The sequence below is a fragment of the Lactuca virosa genome, chromosome 6, assembly GCF_052849685.1.
Source record: "Lactuca virosa cultivar CGN04683 chromosome 6, Lactuca_virosa_CGN04683_v6, whole genome shotgun sequence".
In the NCBI taxonomy this organism is placed as follows: Eukaryota; Viridiplantae; Streptophyta; class Magnoliopsida; order Asterales; family Asteraceae; genus Lactuca; species Lactuca virosa.
The window spans coordinates 67,162,702-67,169,732 of record NC_136431.1 but is presented as its reverse complement, the minus strand read 5'-3'; positions in this window follow the sequence as shown (position 1 = coordinate 67,169,732).

Below are 7,031 nucleotides of genomic sequence, written 5' to 3'. Positions count from 1 at the left end.
TCCGACATCGGGCCCCGCCTGGCATCGAGCCCCACTCGGTATACAAATTTGTTTCTCTTAAGCCCCGCCTGTCTCTGGGCCCCGCCCGCTATACCCATACAATCACATAAACAAACTAGCACATAAAGCAAACATACTCTACTGTATTCCTGTTCTAAGGCCTCACCTAACTTGGGCCCCGCCCCTGTCCTGCTACTGATGAGTCGTGGAACCCCGTCCACGCTCCTACTGATAGTGAGATACGGGCTCCCGCTCACATTCACCTCTCTCCTATCTCGGTCATCGCCTCTGCTCTACTAATAATGAGATACAGAACCCCGTCAATACTCAGCTAGTTGTGAGATACGAGACCTCGCCCACACTCACCTCCCTACCAGGCACATACAAGTATCACACACACAACAAGTATAGTCTAACATGCAAACATTCCTCGAGCTTTCCCCGGCATCGGACCTTAGTCCAAAATAACATACATATAGACCTTCCTCGGGCACCACCCGACATCGGACCTTGGTCCGGAATAACATACTAGCATACAATGCCTAGGGCTAACCCCTGGGTCTTCCTACTCTGCATAAACGAAATGGGTCGGCATTGTGACCTTAGACCCATACACACAGTGAGGAGACTCATCTTGCACTGCTGAAGTCCTGCTGACACTCCTCTGGCTGCTAACTGGCAATTCCCTCGAACTGCTGCTCCTTTGGCTCCCCGAGCTACCAATACCAAAATGACACCTAGTCCCAAAATGTCCTCAAAAGTCAAACTAGGTCAACCTTGGTCAAAGTTAAAGTCAACGGTCAAAGCCAGCGCTCCGAGTTGACTCAACTCGCCGAGTTAGTCTATCAACTCATCGAGTTCTTGAACTCAATAACCCTAAAATCGCGATCCAACTTGCCGAGTCCCTTAGTCTGTTTGGGCCATCTTAACAGATTAAGCCCCTACACTTCAGATCTGAACCCCAAACTTCGCCTATATGCTGGAAATGACCTCTTAAGGGTAAAGTTTCCAACTTTACCCACTCCTAATCCTTCTTAATGGGTTTCGCTCAAAACCCTAGATCCTTAAGACATAAATCTTTATCCAAAATCCTTATTACTCCAATCCAAAACAGGAGAACCAAGATCTAGGCCCTAGACACCCAATAAACACGTAAAGCCTCAAACTTTACTTTCATGCATGGCCCTTTGGGGCTAAAAAGGCCATAACATCATCCTTAAGGTTTGCATGGGACTCCAATGGCATAAAGTTTGCACCTTTATGCCTTCCCAACTCTTAGTGACTCCAGATCTAGAAGTATAATCAACTTGGGACATCTATGACTCATAAATCATACTTTTTGGACAAAAACCCCATAAAAGTAACCATAAGGAGATCTAAGAAACTAAAAGGCAAGTTAGGAGCTTGATTACCAGAAAGTGATGAGAATGGGACGAGATTCCTGGATCTATAACTTCTCCTTGAACCTTCAAACTCCTTCTTCTTTTTCTAGGCTTCAAGAACACTCCAAATCACTCAAAAATGGCTCACACACTCAGTAAAGACACTAGAGTTTCGTGGATTAGGTTTTGGACAATGGGGGCTATTAATTAGGCCAAGGGAGGGAGAATAGGATGCTTAAATAGGGCACCAAGTCCCGGATTTAGGGTTTCCCAAACCCAGACCAACTCGTCGAGTTGGTCCTTCAAATCGTCGAGTAGGTCACTTAACCCGCGACTCAAAATTCGCTCCTACTCGTTGAGTTCCTCCCGGGACTCGATGAGTAGCCTTCTTGATTTAGGGTTTTCTTTCCTTCATTGATCTTCTAGATTCCGGGTGTTACAACATCAATCAGTCCTGGTTGGGTCCAACACTATAATATCAACATCAAATCACCAAGGGGCCCAACGATATTGCTTTTCCTGTTAGGGCAAAAGGAACGAAAAAACGTTGATTAAATAATTGTAACCTTTACTTACCAAATCATATATGATACTACATTTTATAACATCAAGTTACGCAACACCAATACACAACCGATTTGCAAATTACAACTTATGTATCTCCATTTGAAGAATAGTAGATATTATCGTTTTAGAATTACTCGTGACAAGATCCATAAAGTAATATCTAAGTGTGAGTTTATCCAATACTTAAAATCTCTATTTTCAAAGTACTCATGAATATTGTAGCAATTTCAATTGCAATGTTTTAATCTCAATCACAATCTACAATCAATTCATGAAAATCTTAATTCACTACTCACTTCCAAAAATATGAATGACTGTGGAAGTTTGAATAATTCAAATTACTCAGGAAGTAAAACATGCAAAATGAAACACAAGAATAAATAATTGAATCAGGCAGTACAATACTAATAAATAATTCTCTATTATTCATTCACAAAAAAAAAACAATTACATTTATTTTATTACAAGTTTCAAAATATCGCCTAACTACTAAAACTAACATCGTCTCTAAAGCCTATGCTCTTAGCATGTTGGTAGTGTTTGACTATGCTTAGAGCCTTAGTGAAAGGATCTGCAACATTATCCTTTAATGATACTCTCCTCACCAAAAGGTGTCCTTTAACCCAATGTCAAATGTAATGGTACTTTTTGTCGATATGCTTGGATCTGCCATGATCCTTTGGTTCTTTTGTCAAAGCAACCACACCTTCATTATCACAGAAGAGTTCCATTGGTCCTAGAGTAGTTAGAACAACTCTGAGATCTCCAATAAAGCTCTTCAGCCAAGCCGCTTCCTTCGATGCTTCATTCCGAGGTCTTCCATACAATTATCACAAAAGTCAACAACATTCTACGTAATAAGGAATGGGCTGGCATTGGTGCCTTCGACCCATGAACATGGTGAGAAGACTCACCTCAATCTGCTGAAAAATACTAACTGCTCGGCTACCGATCCGAAAGTTTCCACACTGAACATACACAAATTAACCTAATCAGGAAAAAGTAAATAAAAACATATCCATGGGCCTAAATTTACATTCAAACTCCTAAGGGTAGGGCCCAAACACCACACCCATAATGACACTAACCAATCTTGACCCATAACCCTCTTGGGCCACAAGGCCTATAAGGCCCAATTTGAGTCGCTAATGGCCTACAACAAAACCTAAAGCCTATCTACCCTAAACAGGCCAAAGCCCAATAACTAGCTAAATCCCAAAAGTTGTACGCTACGTATGCTTGGCGTACGAGTCCTTAAGCCAGTACACGTTGCGCACATGCTGGTACGCCCTACGTACTATGCTGAATGCCACCTTTAGCCATTAAGTGCTTATTCCTTACAACCCCTTACCTAAATTCCAAATCTCGACCAAAAAGGGATTCTAACACATAAAGTTGGCAACTTTATGCCTTAGCATGTCTTATGGAGCCCAACATATACTCTTCTCCAACTAGTCTCTCATTAAGGATCTTTTTTCATGCATGGGCTCATATTTAACACCAAAGAGACATTTTTATGCATCAAACACCTCTAAGGGATGGAGATTTAACACCTCAAAGACCTGGATTTGCCCAAACTCACAAGAGAGCTCATGGGACCAAGAATTAGCTCATAACAAGCCCTAACTTTAATAACCAAAGGGAATCACCAAGTTAAGAGCTTTTTACCTTCAAAAGCTTCCTAAGGTGATGTAGACTCAGGATCTTGAAGCTCAACCTCGTCCAAAGCTTGACCACCAAGTTCTTCTTCTTGCAAGCACACTAAAAGGGCCAGTAATGTTACTTTTAAGCTCAAAAATCACTCACAATGGTAAACTAGGGTTTTAGGGGCGTAAATAGTAGTGGAGGCTGATAGAGGTGAGGGTCCAAAGGTCATAAGGATGCTTAAATAGGGCTCATGCCCTAAAATTAGGGTTATCAACTTGGGTTATGTACGCCCATCGTATATGGCTAAGATTCCCGCTCCATGGAATGCATGTACGCTAAGCGTACCAAAATGTACGCCCAACGTACGATGGGGCCCTTTCTGAAAATAAATTTTGTTTCAAGGACTAAAAAGGAAAAGTACTTGGGTCCAAGTGTTACAAATCTCCCCCACTTGAATTAGACTTCGTCCTCGAAGTCCGATGATGCAAATAAATCTGGGTAGTGCTCCCTTATTTCATCCTCCGGCTCCCACGTCCACTCAGAGTCCTTCCGGTGCTGCCATTGCACCTTCAATAAGTTCGCCACCTTGTTCTGTAGGATCTTAGTTTTTTGTCGAGAATCACAATTGGCTTCTCCACATAATTCATGTGTTCATCCACCTGAATATCATCCAACGAAATCATTGTTGAATCATCGGCTACACATTTCCGCAACTGAGACACATGGAAAGTGTTATGGATCTGGCTAAGCTCATCAGGAAGAGCCAGCCGGTAAGCAACCCTGGCCACACGGGCAGTAATCCTGAAAGGGTCAATAAATCGGGAACCCAACTTGCCCTGCTTTAGAAATCGGATGACACATTTCCAAGGTGACACCTTCAGCAACACGAACTCCCCCACCTAAAAATCAAGGTCCGAACGGCATCGGTCAGCATAACTCTTCTAACGACTCTGTGCAACCCGCAACTTGTCGCGCACCTATTGAATCTACTCGGTAGTCTTAAGCACCACCTCGGTGCTTCCTATGACCCGGTGACCAACCTCATCCCAACAAACCAAGGTCCTGCACCTCCTTCCATATAACAACTCAAAAGGAGGTCAGTCGATACTACCATGGTAACTGTTGTTGTAGGAGAACTCAGCCAGAGGAAGGTATGTATCCCAACTCCCTCTGAAATCCAACACATATGCCCAAATCATATCCTCGAGTGTCTGAATCATTCTCTCACTCTGGCCAGCGGTGTGCGGGTGGTATGCTGTACTGAAATGCAGTTGAGTACCCAACTCCTCATGGAAATTCCTCCAAAATCTGGAGGTGAAACGAACATCCCGGTACCAAACCACCGATACGGGCACCCCATGCATGACTACCACCTCCCGAGCATAAATATCAGCTAGCTTCTCCACGGATATACTCTTGGCAATCGGGATAAAATCCACACTCTTGGTCAACCTGTCCACGACTACCCAAATAGAATCAACGCCCCGCGCCGTTCTGGGCAACTTTGTGATGAAATCCATAGTGATCTCCTCCCACTTCCACAAAGGGATGGGTAACAGTTGCACCTTGCCGTGAGGTCTCTGATGCTTGGCCATGACCTTTCTACAAGTCAAGCACCGCTCGACAAACCAAGCACCTTCCCTTTTCATACAGGGCCACCAGTAAATCAGTCTCAAATATCGGTACATCTTTGTAGCCCCCCCGTATGGATAGAACACTTGGATTTATGAGCCTCTTCTAAAATCGTTTGTCTCACCCCACCTGACGTCGGAACCTAAACTCTACCACACTGCGTCAACAACCCCCGACTGTCTCTAACAAACAAAGGAATTTGCCCTCTAATCCCCTCGATCTTCCAATTTCCTTCTTCAATCCCTCCACCCGAGCCTCCTTGATTAAATCCATCAGAGGCGAGGTGACAGTCATCCTCAAACAAATATCTCAGATCGATGAGCATACCACCTTATGGTTCAAAGCATCAGCCACCACAGTTGCCTTCCCGAGGTAGTACAGAATCTCGTAATCATAATATTTTACTACATACAACCACCTCTGTTTCCGCATATTCAAGTTCGACTGATCCATCAAATACTTTAAACTCTTATGATCGGTGTAGATAGTACAATGGACTCCGTACAAATAGTGCTTCCAGATCTTGAGGGCAAATACCACAGCTCCTAATTCCGAATCGTGTGTGGGGTAGTTCGCCTCATTAGGCTTCAGCTGCCTCGAGGCGTAAGCAATCACATGACCTCTCTACATAAGAACAGCTCCAAATCCCAAAATAGAAGCGTCGTAGTAAACCACAAAATTATCCAATCCCTCAGGTAGCACGAGAACTGAGGCCTTGCACAACCTCTGCCTCGGTGTCTTGAAGGCCATCTGTTGCTTCGAACCCCACCGAAAGGTCACATTCTTCATGTTCAGACAAGTCAGAGGCACCGTAATCTTGGAGAAATCCTGAATAAATCTCCGATAATACCCCGTAATACCCATGAAACTCCGAATCTCTGATGTGTTTTTCGGAACTTCCCAACGCATCACAATGTCGATCTTGGCCGGGTCCACCAAGATTCCCTCCTGGTTGATGATGTGCCCCAAAAACTACACCCCAGGCAACCAAAACTCGCGTTTGGAGAATTTGGCATGAAGTCTCTCCCCCCTCAAAGTCTCCAAAACCTCTCGCAAATGTTGCTCGTGCTGCTCCTTGGTTGTGGAGTAGACCAAAGTATCATCAATAAAAACAATCACCGACCGATCCAACATTGGCCTGCAAACCTGATTCATGAGGTCCATGAATGTTGTTGGGGAAATTGTGAGCCCGAAAGGAATCACCACAAACTCGTAATGACTGTAACAAGTTCTAAAGGCTGTCTTCTGTATATCCTCATCCCTGACCCTCATCTGATGGTATCCTGACCGAAGATTAATCTTGGAAAACCAAGATGCACCCTGAAGTTGATCAAATAGGTTGTCGATCCTCGAAATTAGGTAACGTTTCTTCACCATTAGCTTGTTCGGTTCCCGATAATCGATACACATCCTGTGCGACCTGTCCTTCTTTTTCACAAATAGAATCGGTGCTCCCCACGGAGAGTTGCTCGGACGGATAAAACCCTTGTCTAGCAGCTCCTGTAGCTGTGTAGAAAAATCATGCATCTCAGACGGTGCTAGGCGATACGGCGCCTTGGCTATCAGAGCCGAACAAGGCATCAAATCAATATGAAACTCAACCTGCCTCTCGGGAGGCACTCCCGTCAACTCCTCGGGAAAAACATTGGGAAAATCCCGCAAAATGGGTACCTTGCTCAACTCTGACGTAGCCTCAACTCGTGTGTCTGAAACATAAGCCAGAAAGCCAAAACATCCCTGCTGCAGAAACCTCCTAGCCCTTGCAGCTGAACAGAGAGCTGGTCCATGCAAAGAACTCTTAAC